General features: G+C 40.6%; 1 protein-coding gene across 2 annotated transcripts in view; it reads left to right on the forward strand.

Annotated features, from left to right (window-relative positions):
• The window catches only part of RCAN2 (regulator of calcineurin 2), a 259,448-nt gene that overhangs the window by 255 nt on the left and 237,278 nt on the right, over positions 1 to 21,915 (forward strand). Inside the window, exon 1 of one of the 2 annotated variants that reach the window (XM_023212959.2) lies at positions 494 to 642. The exons of the other annotated variant lie outside the window; for it this stretch is intronic. The gene's annotated coding sequence lies outside the window, so the exon portion shown is untranslated. Of the gene's footprint in view, positions 1 to 493; positions 643 to 21,915 lie in introns of those variants that run through there. 2 annotated transcript variants of the gene reach the window in all.

The following is a 21,915-nucleotide window of genomic DNA, read 5'->3' on the forward strand; positions in this document are numbered from 1 at the left end:
CTTCTGGGCTGTCGCTGCCCCCTCACCCTCAGCTTAGTATGGGACTCCGAGGAGCCTCTCCCGGCTGAGGCCGGGACCCCTGCGGCCAGGCTCCCACGTCAGGTCCCCGGAGGCTCCTGCGCCTTCCCGGGCACCTGAAGTGGAAAGGAGGGGGTGCGGGGCTGAGGGCAGGGTGAGAGCCCCGGAGATGCGGTGGGTGGGGGACCGGGGAGGGCACCGGGTCAGGAGGGAGGAGATGAGAGGAGGCCAGACAGGGGCTTTCGGTTTCCCTGGGTCTGATTGGAGGTTGGCCCGATGAGTCGGAGCTGGGGACGCGCCCATCTCCGCCGGCTCCTGCTAGAGCCTCCGGCTCAGCCCCTCCCTGGAGCCGCTTTGTCCCGGGTGACGGCGGCGGAGGTTGCGGGGAGGAGCAGGCAGCGCGCAGAGACCCACCGACCCACGGCCGCAAAGAGCGGGAGGCGGGGCGCGCCGCGCCGCGTACGGCCCCACGCCCAGGCCCACGGGCACCGCACCGCCCCCTCGCGCTCGCACCGGCGGGCAGGTGAGCAGGCAGCGCCGCGCGCTGTAGCAGCTGGCCCCAGCGGACGCCCCCGCCGCCGCCTCCGCCTCCGCCTCCGCCAGCGCATCGCTGACGCCCAGCAGGTCGGTTATGTAACTGCGCCGGCCAGGCTCGCCCAGGCACTCCGTCCCGCCGGGGCTGACAGCAGCCCCCGGGTCGTGCCGGGGGACCGCGGCGGGGTTCTGGCCGCGGGACCGGGTATGGGTGCAGGGCAGGGGCGGCGGCGGGGGTGGGGTTTGTCTCCAGATCTGTGGTCAATCCCGGCTGCAGCCGTGGGGACGGAGATCTCCCACGACCCCCCTCTAGGGGGCGCGGGTCCCAAGGAGCCCCTTCCCCACTGCCTGTGGCCCGGGGATTCGCCTTCCTGAAAGCAGCAGCAGGTGCGTAAGTGAAGGAGCGAGGATGACGCCTGTGATTCCCGAGACTGAGGCTTAGAGAGGGGGCTAGAAGAGGCTAGCTAACTGGATGCAGAGAGCAAAGAAGATCTAGAGACCCCCCTTCTTTCCAAATGCAGAGGCTGGGGAGGTGGTAGGTGCGCTGAGGTGCAGCAGGCTGAGAATTGTCCCGCTTGGGATTAGCGGGCTTGGGTCATCTAAAAATAACTTGAAGTTTGAAAAGTGAAATGGACTGGAGCGCAGTGTGCCGGGTTCGTCCTGCCTGTGGGATGCTTCGCTCCAGAAGTCACTAGAGGGAACAGGCAAATCCCAGCCGCCTGATCCCTTGGCAGCCTCCAGGTCTCGCTGGTTTCCAGGGTGCCTCGGTTTGCCTTTTAGTTAATGATTTATTCTTCAAGGCACTTCTGCCTTTTTCTTATCCCAAAATGAATTATAGCAGAGTGCATGCTTTGAATCTTTCCTGTTTCTTACAATGGGATAGAGGTGTTCAACTGCCAAATGAATTTTTTTTTTTTTAAGTCTCAATTTAGTAAAAACAAAAGTTTCTGGGATTCCTTTAATACACATTCCCACAATTTTCCACAATTGGAGATGAAGGGATATCACAGCATTCCAGCTCATACTTCTCTCTCCCTTCAGCCAGAATTTCACTTACCATACAGAGGGGAGGCTTTAGGAAATGTAGGACAACTTTAACAGTGCAACTCAAATTTCACATCTTTATGGTCCTTTATTACATCGACTTCAAAACAAAGAACAAATGTATCACAAGGCACCACGCAACACTTGCTAACCGGCCTCTGCATTCTGGGGGCACAGTGAAGTTGGAAATACCCAAAAGCTGGGAAGGATCAAGAGGCAGGTCAGCACTGATGGTGGAACTAGGCAGGGGAGTAAGCATTTGGCTGCTTTTCAGCATACTCATTGATTTTCTTTAGCCTTAGAGCTATTATATTATGATCAGCCATTGAGTTGAATTAGTCTAAAATGTGAGTTGCACTTTGATTTTAATCCCACTGCAAATCAAATCAGCATTTATTGAGCATCTACTACCTGAGTCCAGTCCATAGAATTTTGTGAGGGAAAAATGTTCTCATCTAAAGCTACATGATTCTAAGAGCTCTCAAAATGCTTAATATGTGCAGGTCCTCCAGAACTCACCTAAATTTGGCAGGACATGACTCTTTCTCCAGTGATGAACATTTAACAGACAGAAGTGGAAACTAGAGAGCTTTCTCATTTGCAAGTGCACATCACAGTGTTAAAAACCATTTGCATAATCATTTGCAGATAGTCATACATATCACAAATTATTTTTATTGAGACTAACATTGATAGTCCCCGAGGTCTCATTTTCCTGTTCATTTTACTTTCTGTAGCATCCATTCAATCGAATCAGTAATTATTTGTTGGGCACCTACTGTGTGCTTTCTAGGTCCTGTGCCAGAGGCTAAAAGGATGAGGCTCATGCCTCCCGGAAATCAATTTAGCAGAAAAGGAGAAGAAAATAAATGATAATGATTCAACATCATGAGTGTTCAATGAAGATAGAAACAAGTTTAGTGGGAGCCAACAGAAGAAAGAGTGGAGGGAATCTGGAAGAGTTTACATTGTGTCTGGATCCGGATAGGTGGTAGGAGTTGTCTAGAGAAGGGGCTGGGTGTTCCACATTGAAGGAACAGCATACACACATGGCAGAAAGGTCACATTCAGAGGACCCCTACATGTTCTGAGGGAAGACGGGAATGTTTAGAAAGGTTTCACTGAGGCTGGATTGTGAATATACCCTACTAAGGAGGAGAAATCATCTGGCCTTTAATGGTAGAAATGATTTCGTCTAACTTACATTTTGCAAAAGTGACTTTGGAGTTGTGAGGAGGTGGGGTTACACAAAGGAATGAGGAAATTTTAGACCATTGGAGTGGCACAGGCCAAAACAAAACAAAAACCCCAAAACTCATAAAATGAAATGTGCCTGAACCAGACGGCCTGGAGGAAAGAGAAGAGATCTGTACAGAGCCATTTCAGGGGGAGGATCAGTAGCATTGGTCACCAAGTGGATAGTGGTATGGAAGGAGAAGCTTAGATGTCTAGAGGATGGTCAGGCTGTTAACTGAGTTAGGGAGTAAGTAAGAGCAGACTTAAGAAAGATGGAGAATTTTTATTTTGAACAACCAAATGAAAATGTTCAGTAGGCACTTTTATTTTCACATGTAATTTCTTCATTTCTGGTGCCCACCTTCTGCTGATCTCATTTCCCTTCATTTCTGAGACTGTGTAAAGCTGCTTTTAGAGAAGAAGGAGAGACAATAACAGAAAGTTGTTTCTACCTTTATCCCCAAAAGTGATACTATGAACTCAGTTATTTGAACTACTACTAGTGGTAACAGGGATAATAATGATAATATCTAACATTTATTCAGTGCTTACTACGTACTGAGCACAAGGAAGTTAGAACTGTACATGGTTTATCACATCTGATCTTCCCACTAACCTTATGAGGCAGGCACTGTTGTTATTCTCAGATGACTGACAAGAAAACCAAGGCAAAGAGAGGATATCGTACGTAGGTCACACAGTTTGTAAGAAGTGCAGCTAGAATTGAAGCCCAGGCTCTGACCAGCATTCTGAATTACCAACGTGAATTAATGCATTAAAATAATTATTTTTTATCCTGGAATATGTTTTTGCCCTAGGTTTGGATATTTGTGGCTGACGCCATAAAAGAGAACTAGACTGAGATAGGAGTCCTGGCTTTTGACTGGGCTCTGCACGTGATTTGCTGTGTAATGTTTGCAGTGTCACATCCCATCTCAGGCTTTCATTATTTTAAATCTGTATATTCATGGAACAAGAGGTTGGTTAGATGCTCTCTAGGGAGTCTTGACATTCTGAAGTCTGGCTGTTTGCTTTCTCAAATTCTCTGCTACTGGAACCATTGGTTCGGGTTAAGGTCGTACCTGTCTGATCACTTAGAGCATAGAAATACTTCAAAGAGGATTAACACAAATGGTGGCTTCTCCTTAATAGCTTGGTGTGAACTGATCCATTTTACAGAGCTAATGGGAGTGCCTGAGGTTGGGGAAGCTTGCTTCTGGAAGGACAACCCTGCCTGCGTGGGCACTAAAGTAGAGGAATCTCCATTGTCACTTACCAGTTTCTTTTCTTTAGACATGTTACTTTAACTCTACCAGAGTTTCCTCATGTCTGAGAAACTGGGGCAATTAATGCACATATTGTGAGATTGTTGTGAGGACTGAAGCAGGTACTATTAACCAGGCACCAGCACAAGTCCGTCTCAGTGAAGGTGCTCAGGAAATGGAGGTCCCACCCTTTGCCCCTAGGGTAAACGACATGTAGAGAGGGAAAGGTAGAGTGTTTCTGAAGACAAAGTTTCCTACTTCATAGTTTTGATACGGGCCACCTCTTAGTTGAGTATCGTCTATTTATCTAAGAAAGAAATGTATGTTGGTAGTATAAAAACACACAGCACATTACATAACTTTCAAAATGTGCGTCTCTCAAGTATTCATTAATAGGTTACCTTCTCAGAGATAGAGAAGCGTCAACATTCCCACAACACAGAGTTTTCAATTCTTCTTTTGCCAGCTTATAAGGAGGCCGATATTGCTGTAAATAAAGAAATAGTAATGCCATGGTTGGTCATACTGGATTCTATTATTATGGCATAGAATAGAGAGGGGACAGAATGATTTTCTGTTCTGTGTGTGTCTGTGCACAGATATGTGCTTTGTCTTCCTGAAGAGTTTTCTGCCTCTGCCTATAAAGTGTTCACTGTTCTTGTGTCTTTTTGCTTGTTACCAACTCCAGGTGTCATATATTGTAAGTTAAATTAATTAGTTTGAGGAATATTTTTAAAGATAGAAGCAGCTTTAAACTCAATGGAAACTTCAAAAATCCCTTAAAAATGAGTGACCATGAATGGTACTTTCCAGAAGTTAAAGAAATGCTTCCAAATACAGATCAAACTCCCTGCAGTTCAAAATGCCCACAGAAAATTTTTTTTTATAGTATGGATGGAAACAGCCTTATTTTCATATCTGATCTTCTATACTGAACTTACTGTAAGACCAGCGATGAAATTTGGGGATCCTAAGCTTTGGAATGTATGCATAAAAAGATGTTGTAATGGTAGCTATTGGACCAAAAAAAATGTATTATTTTAGAACTAGGTCCTAGATTTTATTACTGTTTCCTTAGTTCTTTGTGGGAATAATTGCTTTATTATATCATGTAACTGAGATTTGCCTGTTCCAAAATATTATAATTTCTTTGAAGCCATAGGCCGTGCCTTAATACTTCTCAGCCAGTGTTGGGAATGAAGTATAAAGAGCACGGACTTGGCATGAAAAAGCCTGGATCTCAATCCTGGTGCTGTCATTTCCCTGCTATGTGACCTTGAGCTTCCCATTGACCTAACAGTCATAGGAGCTGGCATTTGTTGAATGCTGCCCCTGTTCCAGATGCTTTGCTCAGCATGCTACATACGTTATCTCATTTAATCCTTACAACAACTCCACGAGGTGGGTATTATCATCACTATTTACAGAAGAGCACACCCTTAGGATCAGGGGGAATAAACCACTCAGTGCCGGGTCTCTGAGTTGTAGTTTTCTTATCTGTACAATTAGGAAAATAATACTTAATCTCCCCACTTTACAGAGGTGTGAGGGTGACGTACTGAGAGTTTGTGAAAGTGCACGGAAAAAGGGAATGCTTTGCACAGATGTTGAGGATGATTGTCACAATAGAGACCTACTAATAACAAGAAATCAATTATAGGTGGGCCTGGTATAGTACCATGGCTGTTAGAAGAAAGATGTCCAAATGCATATAAAATACATTTATATAATGCATTAAGAATGTTGTATTTCCTTGCCCTGTTCTTTGGTACAAATAGATTGTTTTTTTCAGGGGTAACTTATTTGTTGTCAGTACCAGTGTGGGTCAGGTCAGGCCGGGGCTGATCAGGACATGGAACTGGGTCCAGCTGGTGAAGGGGGAAGGAGACTGTGGTTTGAAGAGGAGAGGTACTGCCAGAGGGGTGTTTTAGTATAAACAGAGAAGGGTGAAAGTCAAAGCCAAGGTCGAGGAAAGGATAGGCATGATGTGGAGTGCAAGAAGGAGTCATCATCAGGATTTACATCAAGTGTGAGTGACAGGCAGGACATGGAGTTTGTTCATGAAGGCTAGGAATATTTTCCAGTGTCTGCTGAGGCCTGTCCACTCAGCAGGAAAACTAGGGACCCTCTGCCCTGAAGTTTTAATTTTTTTTTTTCTTGGACATATGTGCTTTCTAGAAAAACTTTGGAAAACACAGGAAAGTATAAAAAGAGAATTAAAATAACATATTACCATGAACAATTGACAATAACTATAAACATTTTGATGTACTTTTCAATTTTTATATGCGTATTTTTATAGAAATGGAATTATAACTGTGTACAGAATTTTGCACTCTGTGCATTTCACTGAAAATTTTAAATAACTTTCATATGAGGCCAATAATCTTTTTGAATATTTTTCTCATTAGCTGCATAGCATTTCCATGCATAATTTTGTCATAATTCATTTACACTTTCCCCCATTGTTGAACATTCGGATCCTTCCCAATTATTTAAAATATCATATATACTACTTTGATAAACATCTTTGAGCACAAATTTTTTCTATGTTTTGGATTATTTTCTTAGGAAAGATTGTTAGAAGTGGAACTATTGGCTCAAACAGACCTTCTTAAGGCTTTCTCTGTATACTGACATTGCCTTTAATTGTTTTTTTAGCAAGTTATATCATGAACATTCCCACAAGCAATGAGGGAAGAAAGCAGATGTCACCTCTGTCCTTCTTGTAAGCATTCTTTTTGGTGAAGATAAGGGCTGAATGGTGTTAGTGCTTTCCAGAGATAGACCCTGCCCTGGAAATATTCATGCCTAACAATTGGTTCAAGGAAGTTAGGCTTTCTTTTAGGGAGTTGAGGATGAGTGGGTGGGGATCTGGTAGATTCAACATACGTGAGTGTTTGTAGGAAAGTTGATTTCTGTGGATGGCTTGTCTCCTGATATTTCTGTTATCAGCGGCCTGGCCCATGGATATAGCAGCCTCAGTGAGAGACCTGACTGCTGACAGCTGTCATCACAGCCTGCTGATCTGCTAACGCACACTTACGCTAAGTAGAATAGAACCAACTCTGCTTATGTGAGAACTGCTTCAGTATGCTTCTTCTGGCTTCTCAATTCAACAAAAACAGTTTTTAAATCCTGAAAAGTTATCCTGAAAAATATTGACAGCAAATATGGGCACTTATTTACATTAGTTCTGTTGTTGCTTTAGTTGGTTTTGACTAGCTCACCTTCTGTTTTCGGGCAAGCTTCAGACAGGCAGATCTTTGTTCACCTTCTTCTCACTGAGACACAATGCAGAGAAAACCGTTTTGAATAAATAACTGAGATAACCAGTTGGAATCTTCTTAAAAATCACTTAAATGGTCATTTTTCTAATTTGATGACTATTCCAATTAGTCTTTTCAAAGAAAAAAAGGCTTTACATTTACTATTAGGCTACCATATCAATTTTAGTATTTTGATTATATTGACAAATTTGTTGAGGTAAACAGCCAATTTGGATTATCTTCCCCCATAAATGTGTCTAAAAGTCAGGCTAGATTAATTTAATTGATAATTTATTTTGACTTCTGTAACTATTAAAGCTAAAAGCCCAGTATCTGGCTGAGACAAATCAATGCTCAGTTTAGACTTCTCTTATGAGGTTTAATAACTTATCAAGAAAGAAATTATTTATTTGATTACAGATCTCAGCACCTGAATTTTGAAATAGCAGTGTAAATTCAGATAAATTAATGGTGGTTCAAACAAATTTTATTTGCTCAACAGCAAAATTTCTTAGCCTTGACAAGTGAAAACTAATAATTTGTGAATATGTTAATTTTGTCCTGCTGTGGAGATTAATATTTATTTGATCTTTTGTGGTATACAAGCAACTATTTATTTTAAAAAGTGTCAAATTTTGGTCAGGAAACGTATTTAGCAACTGGCATATCACAAAATGTGTTTATTTGGTAGCTTTTATTTTCTTATTTCTCTGTCTCTTGGTGACTTCTGTTCTGCCCATTACACTTCAAAATTTGACAAGGTAAACAAAAAAAATTTGACAAGGTGACATTTAGGTGATGCTCTGAATTGAAATACTTGCTCAGTCAGATTTTCAAATGCTGACCTTCTGACCTTGTGTCTAAGTGCCACAACACATGGACACGGTGGGAATTCTTGGCTTGCACCCTGGATGCTGGTTTGGTTTCAGCCTCCTGAGATATTGTGGGTGGGGAGAGGAGATTTCCTTCCCATTCTGTTTGTAATCACACTGGGAGTTCAGTGTCTTTCGTTTTGGAAGGTTAAGAGGGCTATCATAACCCCTACGTTTATGCAGACTGATTTGGAAGGACCAGCTCCAGGTGGAGGTGAGATGGAATGGTAAACCTGAAGAGCTTCCTGTGGCTCCCCTGGATCTAACTTACCTTCATCGAGCCAACAAACACTTCCTGCAGGCTGTAGGAAAACTGCTCAAATAATTAAAGTGGAAACTAGGGACATTAAGATAGTTAGAATGGCTCTAGATGGGCTCACTTATGTTCTAGTGTAATTTTCAATAGCTTACATGGGACATGGGGCAGTCCATAGTGTCCTTGTGGGGAGACCTAGGTGAGCGGTTTCCCCTGTGCTCCTTCCTACCAGACAGCTCCCAGGAAGCCATATGGCAAGCACTGAAGGGAATGACCACTTATGATTCACAGAATGACCTTCAGGGTCTCTAAAAGTGGAATCTCCAAACATGGCAGCTCCTCATAATGCTTTCAGTTGTTCCTTAAAATAGCCTTTAAAATCTTATGCTTATACAAAGATGACTGTTTATCCAAAGACTTTTGTCTTAGGTGATAAAGATTAAACATATACCATGCTTTTGGTGCTTTTTACCCTTCACTTAGCTTCTTCCTCTTAGTTCAACCTTTATGATGTCCTCACAACCACCCCTGGCTATTGTCTTACAGTTCAAGCCAAGATGTGATACTATGAGAAGGTTATTTTATCTGAGTAAAATTAGAAATATCTTAATGGATATTCATGAAAACTAATCCTAGGTATTTTTCTGACAGTATAACTTTCAAGGGCATATCTTATAGGAAAGAAAATCCAAAGAATAATGCAGGTTAGAGACCTTTACCTAACTGGTGTTTGGGACCCATTTCCGTATATCTGGGAGCTAGACATGGTGGATTTCCCAACAGACCCCAACAGCACTCCTCCTGCCCCATTTCCAAAAACACAATCCCAGATCATGGCAGCATCCTCCCTTTCACTGTTTAGGGACTTTACCTTTAGCCTCTGTTTTCATTCTTCTTCTCTTACCTCTCTCAATGATCCTAGGGCTTGAAAACAAAGAGATATTATTCTTCTTCCACAAAAAGGGGAGTGGTATTCAGATGGCAGAATATATACACGTAGCTAAAAGATATTAAATTTAATATCCTTTAATATTAAATTAATATTAATTTTAATATTAAAGAATGTATTACTCATTTGAGGCCAGTTGATGAGAATCTAACCTTGGTTCTTTATCTAGAAATGGTTCTTTATCTAGAAATGGTTCATAATCTAGTTTGGTGAGAGCTTATCTTTAAGATAACAGTTTTTTTTTTTCCCCAAGTGTTTTTACTCAGTTTTTATTATTCCTTTTTGGATCAGCCAGTCCTTTGAGTGATTTTCCAAAGTATCAAAATTATGCCTCCTCTTGCTTTTAGATTTTTCCTATTGAGATAGTTATATGCAGCCTTTATAGTATCCTAATCATTGCTTAAACACACCATTCCTATACCTCTTTCTTTATCTTAGGGTTGGTTTATGCTAATATCAAGATGAAGTTATTCTAAAATTGTAGGGTTTCTGTCATTCATATCTATTGTCAATCACGGCAATGTAAATGCTATCAAATATATGCATTTCTTTTCCTAGTTGCAAATTGACTTTTTATGGCTACTTATTAGAGAACCCCAGGAGGCCAATAGTAATAATTGAGACACAGCTGCAAGAGACCAGATATTACTTCTTCAGCTTCCTATTCTGACAAATAATGAACCACCAAGTTGTTTATAAATAAATCAAAAGTCTTTGTAACAGATAACAACCTAAGAAGCAAATGCATACAATTTTCAGATATGAAGAGTTATAGAAGTGCTAGATATAATAATAATCAGAGTAAGAATTGTTTTACTAATGTGAACCAATTTAGAAAACACTGCAACTATATAAAATTATAATTGGATTTTCTCCCGTCTCTGTTTCTTGAAATTCAAGTCTTTCTTCAAATTCCATCTCTTTTATATTTCTTCAGTTCCTGAGCCCTCAGAAGAGCCATCAGTCTTTGCTGAACCTATATTTATGGCACATCCATAGATAACTTATGTATCTTATTCACTGATATATTTCATTAATTCATTTTTCTCTACTTATGAATCAGGTGTGCTGACCACTAGGGTATAAAAACCAGTAAGACATAATCCCCATCTTTAGGGAAATTAGAGTTCAGTAGACTTTAAGTTTCTTACTTGTTTACCTACACCTCCCTGTAGACAGTAAGTGCCCCAAGGGTAAAGACTGAGCCTACTCATTCATTGCTATGGCCCCTGCTACACTCATCACTATGACTTGCATGTGGCGGGCACTCAGTCAGTGGTAAAATGAACTGACTATCCATCATATTTATTCTAAGTAATTCAGAAACACAAACTTGAAGATATCAACACCTTCAAATGTCTTTAAAGCCTTTGTTCTCTTCACACAATTATTATAAAAACAAGTGGTCAAGTGCAGTGGCTTACGCCTGTAATCCCAGCACTTTGGGAGGCCGAGATGGGCGGATCACGAGGTCAGGAGATCGAGACCATTCTGGCTAACACCGTGAAACCCCATCTCTACTAAAAATACAAAAAAATTAGCTGGGCATGGTGGCGGGCGCCTGTAGTCTCAGCTACTCGGGAGGTTGAGGCAGGAGAATGGCGTAAACCCAGGAGGCGGAGCTTGCAGTGAGTTGAGATCATGCCACTGTACTTCATCCTGGGCGACAGAGCGAGACTCCGTCTCAAAAAAAAAAAAAAAAAAAAAAAAGGAAAAGAAAAACAAGTAACTCTACATGATAAATTTGTCTAATTTCATTTTGCGTGGGTGAATAAGTCTCTTTTCTCCAGAATATGACCTAGTACCACATCTCTGTGACATAACAAAGCACCAGATATGATTGAGAGCAGTGTCTGAATTTTTTATAGGCAGTTGTATTAAGTGCTTCTTCTGTCTGAAACTCAAATTATTTTGAAATGCTTCTGTTTTGGTAAGAGAGCATATTCTTTCTTCTTTTGTGGAACTTGGATACAAAGCAACTGAACAGGAATAATTGTGGATATTTATTGAGGATCTGTTAAGCACCAAGCACTGGCTAAGGACCCCACATATTATCACATATTGTCCTCTTGACAAATCTGTGAGGTAAGTTCTGTTTTCATCCTGCTGTTCTTTAGATGAGGAGACTGAGGCTCAGGAAGGTTGAGTTACTCTCCTATAATTACACTGGTAGTAAGTGGGAAGCCCAGACTCACCAATGGTCTCTTTGTCACCACAGCCCACCATTCCTTGTCAAAGTGGGATTTGTAAAGGCATTTGTGGGACGTACTTTATAATGAATAATACTGATGAATGGTTTTGGTGCCTAAATTTATGTTTTTTATTTGCAATCCAGTTGGTCCAATGCTATTTTAGTGGCCGTGGGCTTATGGGAATGAACAATGGACTTATGTAATTTGCCTCAAGTGAAGGCTATATGACTGCATGGCACACTGGTCCAGTATGTTTGGTTTTGCTGTGGATAAAGAAATGTGGCCAGGCGCGGTGGCACACCTGTAATCCTAGCACTTTGGGAGGCTGAGGCAGGCAGATCACAAGGTCAGGAGATCAAGACCATCCTGGCCAACATGGTAAAACCCCATCTTTACTAAAAATACAAAAATTAGCCAGGTGTGGAGGTGAGTGCCTGTAGTCCCAGCTACTCGGGAGGCTGAGGCAGGAGAATTGCTTGAACCTGGGAGGCGAAGGCTGCAGTGAGCTAAGATCACGCCACTGCACTCCACACTGGGCAACAGAGCGAGACTCTATCTCAAAAAAAAAAAAAAAAAAAAAAAAGAAAAAGAAAGAAAAGAAAAGAAGAAAAATGTGAGACAGACCCTACTGCATAGTGGGTGGTGGGAGCATTCTGAACCCCAAGACACCTGTGTTGAGGATTTCAGTTTCATAGCCATAATGAAAATGGAGGGTTACTTTTAGGAAAACATCATCATCTGAATATTAAGTAAATGTTCATTTGAATGGAATTGGTGTTACACTTTTGTTGGTATTTGGTTAAAACTTTTAGTTGGCATTTGATGGTTTTAGAGGAGCTGAAACTATAAGAATTAAGTTTTATGTTTGTATATATTTAAGTGTCATTACAATAAAAGCCATGTAAGTCAAAATTGGGAAAGGAAGCATTCTAAATTGTTCTTCCTGAAAAGGATGCTCTGTACTCAGTTTTTCAAAATTGAGCATACTGAATTATTCTGCAATATCTAATGAAAATCTTCGATGCAAAAAATGATTTCACACCCATCAGAGGTCTGACCTGCCCACTATAAGTCTTTCTTGAGAGATGAGTCATTGACATTTCCTTTGAACCTGTAAATATTATCTGGGACAGTAAAGGTCTGACCTTGGGTGAAACTCTCCATTGCTGTGATTCTCTAATGCACCTTCAGTTGGCCCTGTCTGTCAAGATGCTTGTAGATTCTTTGTTGCCCTTTGTCCCGATTCTGATAACTCACAGTTGTTTATGCACATCGCCAATTGTTTGTAATCATTTTCTTATCACTACCATAAAGATTTGTGAATTTGGGCTAGGAAGTAGTACCAGCTTCACCTAAGCGGAGAAGATCATGACAATGTACCGCAATTTTAAAAACTTCTGGCTTAAAAGATCTCTCAGTCTGTCCAAAATGACTACATTAGTTACTTTTGAGTAAAGAAAAAGAAAGTCCCTGTTAAATGCAGACACGGGGAGAGGAGGTAGTATCTGACAGCGTATTTATCCTTAGTTTTTTGGTGTTGCTTATGACGAATTTCCAGTAAGACTTTGGAGCACTAGAATGGAGGACAGTGAGTTCTGATAGAAAGGGAGGAGAAGCTCATTGTATAGCATATGGACATGGACATGTGATGGGACTTATGAGTGAAGGAGGTGGAAACCAGGAAGGAAAGGCTAGCTTAAGAGCAGTGCCAATCTTGGGTAGCCCAGGGCCATATTGTAAAAGAGGGGATTTTTTTTTTTTTTTCTGTGCATAATGTACTGTTCTTCTGTTATTTACAATTTCAATAAAGGTTTTCTGTTTTAATAAAATGTGTAGAAATGTGTTATAGGTGTTTGTTGTTTTTCTTATATCACTATCATTCTTATTACTATTTCCCAGCAGCCTGCGTGGTAGAGAGAGATTATCACTGGGTGCACAGAGTGGGAAATTCAAAGAGCTGGGCTTTTGTCCTAGATGGGCTGTGATTTTCTTGTGAGAGATTGGGCTTTCCCTTAGTAACATTTTGGCCTCAGTTTTCTAGTTTACGTCATTAAAGTATTGGGCAAAATGATCACCAGAGTTGCTGCCAGCTCTTTCATTCTTTGTATATTCCAGTCTTTGCAAGAAATCATCATAGCATCCTTGGAATGTTTCATGAAAATGACCAGTGGTAGTTATTATTTTAATGCTCATCTTCCATGCACAGCTATTCTTAAAGACTGTGGGAATACTTACTTTTGTTATCTTTAGTGAGAGAGGTATTCGATAGTTTTTCAGGAAATCCTTAAGGTTGAGCCACCAGCTGATCAAACATTTCCATATACTTTAGAGTTAGCCATTTTATGGTAGGAGTTTTTCTGTTCCTTTCTCTGAGTTTGCTTTTAATTATACTGCCTTCTGCCAGGGCACTTCCACCCTAGAGATGGCAAGATGGATGTGTCCTACATCCTAGCCAGGTCTTCAACTGACAGAGGGGAGAAAAGGATGGCATTGATTTTTGTAGGAATTGGTAACTTGTTATTTTTATACTTTGTTACGACTCTGAGTGTATTGTCTGGCAAATCTCTTTTCAGTAGATAATATTTGTATTAATAGGTAACACTTATCTAGAACTTACTTTGTGCAAGGTATTATTTTAAATCTTTTACTCATAACATGACATCTGATCCTCATAGTATCTGCATCCACATTTGACAGATGAGAAAACTGAGGCACAAAGAGGTTAAATAGCTTGCCAAGGCCCCACAGCTGGTAAGTGGCACAGCTAGAATTCAAAGCCAGGCATCAGCACACAGCATCTGTGGTTTTTATACAATCTGATTCTAGCTTTTATGTGTTACCCAAAAATGTTAGACTCATTTTATCTTTTTTATAAATTGAGCCTTGAAGATCTCACCAATAATTTTATCCTAAAAATGGATTAACTCGTATGTTTTGCCCCTGCTTTTCTGTTTTTCACTTTTTATGTCTGGTAAATAAGCTGTTAGAAACCCACAGAGTCCATGTATCGTTACGTACCAGAGTTGGAGAAGGGGAGGATTCTAAAGGACATAGATGAACAGCCAGATGAAGAGTTACATAGAGTGAGGTTTACAAGGGCCCTAAATGCAGGAGCTTCTGTCCCCCTGCAGTTGAGATGTGCCACCCTCCTGGCCCATGGATGTATTCAGCAACCTGGAAGCAATCCAAACTCTGTTCTTTTATGTTTTTTTTTTTTTTTTGGAGGATTCATCATTCAGATATGATTGATGACATGATTGACCACTGGTGATCAACTCAACCTTCAGTTCCTTTCTTTTCCTTTGAGGTCAGGGAAAGTTTTAACCCTTTAATCACATAGTTGGCTCCCTCTGGCAACCAGCCCCTCATCTTGCAGTTATCTAGGGACTTTCCAAACATCTCCTGACTGAAAGGGGCTTGCAATGAGTAAGAGAAGACACATTCATCTTTCTTGCTCTGTAACTGCTGTGAGCTGTTTAATAAACCTAGGACAAAAGACAAAATATTTTCACAAAGGATATTCCTATTGCTTCTATCACTCTAATCACTTAGGAAATTACAAGGGTTTCTTTCAGGAGCCGTGAGCCAGGAACCTTGGACAAAGACCAAAATATATGTTTCTTTTTATATCATAATATCACAGCATGATACAAAGAACCTTCCACCTTCAGGATTTGATCTAAGAGGGCTGGCACCATGTTTTGTTACTCACCGCTGTGCCCTTCATGACTAAGCATCTTGCATGTAACAAGCACTCATAAAGTATTACTGAAATTTTTGGATAGATTGGATGACCGTTGATAGCATTCTAATTATGTTATTAATACTCAGTGGATTATTTTTTACCTAACCATAAAAATAATGCTACATAGCTTTATGGATTATTTGTTTCACTTCATGCATGCCAATTTACCAAAAAATATTGCCTTCATTATTTTGGCCTAGTGGGATGGAAACATCAAGATTCAGGGGGTCTTAATTCTTGTTCTGATTCTGCTGTTCTAGCTATGAGATGTTGAACAACTGAGCCTCAGTTTTCTACTCTGTAAAATGGGAATTATAATAACTGCCCTGGTGATCTCATAAGGCTTGTGGAGGGTCAGATAACATAATAGCTTAGGTAACAAAAGATGAAAGGCATTTTTATTCCCAGCATCACGCAGTACTGCATTCCCATTATCTACTACCCCTTCTTTACCAGTGTTACTTAGTCCACCTGCATACTCCATCTTTGGCTTCAAATTTTAAAAAAGAGTCCATGAGAACGTCTGTTAGATGAATACGGAAAAGAGAAAGAAGACCCATTTTGGGTGATTCGTAACATTCCCATTTGACCCTGAAAGCTGTGAGGGCAGGGATCATGATGTTCAATTTGCTTTGTTTTGTTTATCAAGAGCATGGTAGACCCTCCATGATTGTTTCTTGAATGAATAAACATAACTCCTGACTTCCAGTGTTAGATCACACAGTCAAGTAGCCATTCTGTGCTCCATGAGAGTGGAAGCAGCAGTCACCATCAGATGCTGGAGATTACAGCATTTCAACTGCTCCGCTTAACATAATACAGAAACCAACTTGTGTGGAGGGAGAGAAGTGACTATAGAGAAATAGTTTCAAGTTGAAGTAGCTAAAGAATGTTGGAATTATAGCTTTTCTGTTGGTTTGGAAAGAACTGAAGCCTTGGAAAATCCTTCTTCACTTCCCTTCAAATGTCTTGACATTGGAGAAGAGGGTGGAGCAGCTCATCTCCTCACAGCCTGCTCACATCTCCTTTCTGCAATAGGCACTTACCCTCTCTACTCCCTGATTTGCAATGGACATAACAATTCACTGCCTACCTGAAGTTAAAAAGTGGAATTGCTGCTCTGTATGGCCAATAAATTAGCCTAGAGAGCATGACTTTCACCTACCAGAAACTTGCTCAAGTGGGTATTTCTTGAACACAGCAATGGCTTCTGCTGTTGAAGCAGAGGATGGCAACATGCAGCTATTAGAGGATTTCTCCCCTCCCTAACCAATAGTCATAGAGCCCTGAGAATACTGAGTCATGTGCAGAAGACCTCACCTCCAACCTAATTTCCAAGTGACCAGAAATCAACAGCTGGTCATCAGTTTCCCTCTAAGATGTGTGCTGCTGGGTTCCAGAGATGAAATGTGGGCCCAAACTGTGTTCATCCCATGGCAAATGGGACGCTTTGTCAGGACATGGACTGAAACAGAGGTGAAAGAAATATTTAGAACAAAACTAGTTTGGGCATAAAGATATGAAGTGCAAGGGGGCGGTGGGGGCCGGGAGCTGGAATGCTAGAGCCAAGAGCAGCTCTGTACTCTCAGGCAGGTTTTGAGATTACTCAAAAATAAATGACACAGATCCTTGTCAGGGCTTTCTGAGCATTTTCTGAATATTGCTTTAACATAAACTTCAATGAAATAAAGGGCTTCTAGATATTAATCTAGACCAAGAGGAAACATCTTCAGAGCTTCTGGGATATTCTTATACAGAAAAATAAAAAAACTCATCTTAATCCAGTATTTCTGAAAAATTGAACAGTGTCACAAAATACTTCAACAAATATTTGGAAATCCACAAAAATGTCTAGAGCAACTTCCTGCTTTAGAAAAAAAATAATGTGAGTAGTAAAACAGTAAGACAATGTTCACCTCGAAAAGATAAGCCTTGACTTTCCCCTTAGAGTACAGTTGGGCATTGGTGTATCATTTTTCTATGCCACCTGTTGCTAATGTTTCTTTCCCAGCTATTCACTCCCTAATTGTGTTCAATTTATATTTTGTTCCTACTCTTTGGAACTACACTTTTGGAGGCATTGGAACTCCAATCTGGAGATAAAAGTTATTTCTTAGTCTTCAGCGTCCCTAATTTTCACAAAGCAATGATTGCAAAGGATTTCTTCCTTTCCCAAAACCCACTCAGTATGCTTTTGTGAGGACATTTGTCCTAATTCTCCCACTTCTCTATCCTTACCTGTCTCTTCCTTTCCAAACCTACCATCACTCACTTCTTACAGAACCTTGTTGATGGCTGCTTAGGTAGTCTTCTATTCATGTGCCCTTCTCTAACTCAGTTTAACTGAGTTGCTAGGGAATTTTGTTAATATTTATTATGATATTAATAGCACTCTGTTGCTTCAACAATATTCCTCATTCCTGGCCTTTACTGAGCTAGAAACAGATTTTATGTCATGGAAGGTACGTGGCAATATGGCTTCCCCCTGCCTCCCGCCTGCCCCATGTGTCAGTCTGGACTCCTGTAGTTCTTTTAATGTGCTGTAAGCTCTCCCTTCTCTATATATTTGCTCAAGATTTTTCCTCAGCCTGGAATGTTCTTTTCACCCCCCAACTACCTCCCACCACCCTTTCTCTAAATGTCTGCTGCATTCCTTTCTACCTATTCTCCAATTCTGCCTGTTCCTGAATCATTGCCTGATTCTCTCTCCAGCTAAATCCCTTTCCCCTTTGAGTCACCAGAGCTCTGCCTATTCTGGTCTTCTTCTGATGTCCACCTCCATTCTGGGTCGGGGTGTCCCTGCATAATCACAGTGCTTTCCTCTACCACCCACTCAGGATGAGTCCTTCTGTCCAAATCTGAATCATCTAAGAGGAATCAAGACAGTTTGCGCACAGCAGCTTCTCAATATATTATTTTAAAGAGAAATATGTGAGTTTATATGTAAGATTCAAAAGTTAAAATACTATCTCTGTTTTATAAATGTACCCTCATTTCTTTCCTGAGAGTTTATATGAAGAGTGCCCCTAAAGAATAAAATTACAGAGGAAAATGGTTTAATATCCATGGATATTATTCAGACCTGAATGATAACCAGCAGCCTTTCCCTTATCCACAGTCAAAATACGTCATTGATTTATCTAACCATTATCAGGTTAAAAAAATCCCAAGTTAGTTTTGGATAATATGTAGTTTTCTTGATGAAAATACTACCGAGGTCATAAACCTGCTGAACATATACTGGACTAGCTTTGCCATTGATGTGTTTTATATGCTGCTGTTATTCACATTTGATTCCTGATGGTAATGGTAGACTCTAGTCTATTACAATTCTGATATTTTATTGGTTATTTATAGATAATTGTTGTTAAAAGAGAACAACAACAAAAAAGCACAGACAGCCAGTTAAACAATTCAGTTCACTAGACATTTACTGAATGCCTCTTATATGCTAGGTATGAGATAGGGGTGTGTGTTTATGTGTGCATGTCTCTGTATGTGTGTGATGGCATTCTTGATATTAAGAAGCTATAAGGTAGGGTCATAATTGATTATCATGGAGGATGAAACAGTATGCCGTAAAATATTATATATGGCAAAAGAAAGGAGAGAAAAGTACTGGTAAGCTTTAAGAGTTTGCAAATTAAGAGAATGCATAAATGTGTGTATGCACATTTAAACATGATTTGTAGAAAAAGACAGACATACGTGCATATACTTAATCAAACTGTCCTGAAATATGACTTCTAAGAGTTCAGGGCTGTGGACCCCAGGAAAATCACATTGTCACTTAAATTAAAAACTACAGTTATCTGGAAAACAAGATTTGGAGCTTAAGTTTGGTACTCTGAGTTAGTCCCATGAATGGACATTTTCTCCCTCTGGGCTACCAGAAGCCAACCGAAGTAGCTCTTCTCTGGGTGTAAATCCCTAGATCTTGTTACTTCAGAAAAAGTTCCAGTGTTCCTGTACTCTCTTTCCCAGACTGATTGACTTAACTCAGTTGGTATGTCCTCCAAGTTCCTTCTTCTTTCAAGACTTACATGTCTTAGAATCTAAGACTAAGACTGAGTTTTGATTCCCCAGTCATTCAAGAAATTCCACTTAGTCTGTATTAGATACCTGGTACAACGTTGAGTTCTAGAGATATAATGTGAACAAGGTAGACAATCTGCATTTGCAGGCTGGGAAGAGAGGCAACTACACAATTATAGTACAGCAAGGGAAGGGCTATGATTGAGAAAGATAGCATCATTAGGGATTTATCTTGGAGTTAAACATCTACACTGTCCTCTCCATTGCCTGACTGAGCACAGGGGAATGCGGTGGGGAGAGTCACAGAGAGATTTGACAGAGACTAAACTAACACAGGCACTACAAAGGGACTATTGCTCGACTTTATCAGTTGGGTACCTACAATATAGCTATATGTTACAGACCATTGCTATTAAAAGGAAGTCCTAATACATCCATCTTTAGAATTTATATGTGTGCTTTTATGTCTGGAGACAATCTGTAGCCTTTTGAATGTGGGTGTCGATTACATTGTTTGGAATTTGGGATATATTTTCCTAGAGAAGCATCATGAATTATGACCAGATCCCCAGGCTAGCCCAAAAGCCTGTTATATGCGTGATGTACTTGATGTAAAGTACAGGAGTGTTGATTTGAGAGATCTTAAAAGCTATGTTGTGGTGGAAAAATATTCAGAATTCCAGGTTGGAATACAAGCAAGATTATTTTCCCCTCTGTAGCCTTTAGAGTGAGAACAAGGTTTCCTGTTCCCCACCCACTTCCTTACAGAACAATGTGAGGAAGAATTCCATTAGGTGCAGGTCGCTGAGTCCTAGGATAGGTGCTCTAGGGGAGGTAGGGGCTAGCAGGTGGTAAGAGGCATGGGGGACCGTATGAGTGTTTGTGTGTGTGTGTGTGCGTGTGCACACCTAGTTGACTGTTGAAGAAGGTTCATATACTATTTTAAGCACTTTACACGTGTTATCTAATTGAATCCCTATAACATACCCCCATGCAATGGTACCATTATTATTCCCCTAAAATGGTGGTGTGTTTCAGGGCTCAGGCCTTAGACTTCTTCTCTCACTAAACTCTCTCATCCAGTCCCATGGCTGTAAGTGTCATCTATTTTATTCCCCTCTCCCCTGAACTCTGAACTCATGGCACCAACTGCTCATTACTTAGAGGAATAATAGGACTCTTCATGACATGTCCTAAACTGGACTTCTGATTTCATCCCTCTGAACTTGCTCCTGCCACAGTCTACTCCATCTTAGTAAATGGCAGTTTTGTGCTTCTAGGTGTTCAGGCCAAAACCTTGGTATTACTCTTCAATCTTCTCCTACTTTATATCCGGTCCATCAGCAAATACCATGTGTACATTAAAAACACCCAGACTCAAGTTCCTACTGATTCTCACTGTTTCTACTGCCACCTCTTTGGTCTGTATCACCATGATCTATCTGCTACCTAGATTACTGTGATTGTTTCTTAGTAGGTTCCCTACTTCTGTCATTGTTCCATTGGTCTATTCTCCAGATAACAGCCAAATAAATTATTTTAAAACGTAAGTCAGTTCTTGAAATTCCTCTGTTCAGACTCTTCTAGTGGCTTCCCATCTCAGGGTAAAATCAAAAAGTCCTCTCCAAGGCCTGTAAGGCTCTGCATGTCCTGGCCACCTGCTTTCCCTCTGAACCCATTTTGTACAGTCTTTCTTTCTTACCAGCCTCACCTTCTTCCTTATTGATCAGAGACATATTCCTGACCACCCCTACATAAAGTATATAAAATAGCAAATGCTCTATACCACAGCCACACTACACAGGTTTTGATAGGTGGGTAGAAATACTCTGAAGGGTGTCTGTGCCTTCTGGTGGAGTGGTGAATGAGGTGAATGAGGAGAGATGAATTCACCACAAGAAAAATGAACAGAGACTGAGCCATGCACGATGAAGGCAGACTTCATCCTCGACACATCTAAGCCACAGGCAAACCATGTTTATGTGATCAATTAAACTTGCTTTCTTGTTAAGACTCATGCCCTTATTACATTTTTAGGTGTTTCATATTTAGTATTTGAGGTAATTGTACATTATAAGTGAAAAAAACAATAGTTCTGTTGGGAGGAAGGAAAATAATAAAACCAGTTTTAAGAAATATAAAAAATGAGAAAAGTAAATGAACTGGTAGAGAGAGGGTACACAGAAAACTGGTTTGACTTATTTAATGACCATTTTTGTATGTGTCACTGACATCTGAAAGGTAGAGCTATTAAGTAACTATATAAAGAGACAAAGAGCAATAGTTCCTCAAAAAGACAAGCAAGCCTAATATAATGTTTCTCATCTTAAATATCACCCCATTCCTGGTACTGAACTAGGTTTTATAAATCCAGTGGTGAACACTGATCTCTGACATCTTAATATGGCACTTCAATGTTGTTGGCTGTTTTTCTAGTTCTACATATGGGATGGTACTAGGATTGGTTAGAAGAGCAGGAAGGTAAAGGGGGTCCTAGTTC

The sequence above is a fragment of the Piliocolobus tephrosceles genome, chromosome 5 (assembly GCF_002776525.5).
Source record: "Piliocolobus tephrosceles isolate RC106 chromosome 5, ASM277652v3, whole genome shotgun sequence".
Taxonomy (NCBI): domain Eukaryota; kingdom Metazoa; phylum Chordata; class Mammalia; order Primates; family Cercopithecidae; genus Piliocolobus; species Piliocolobus tephrosceles.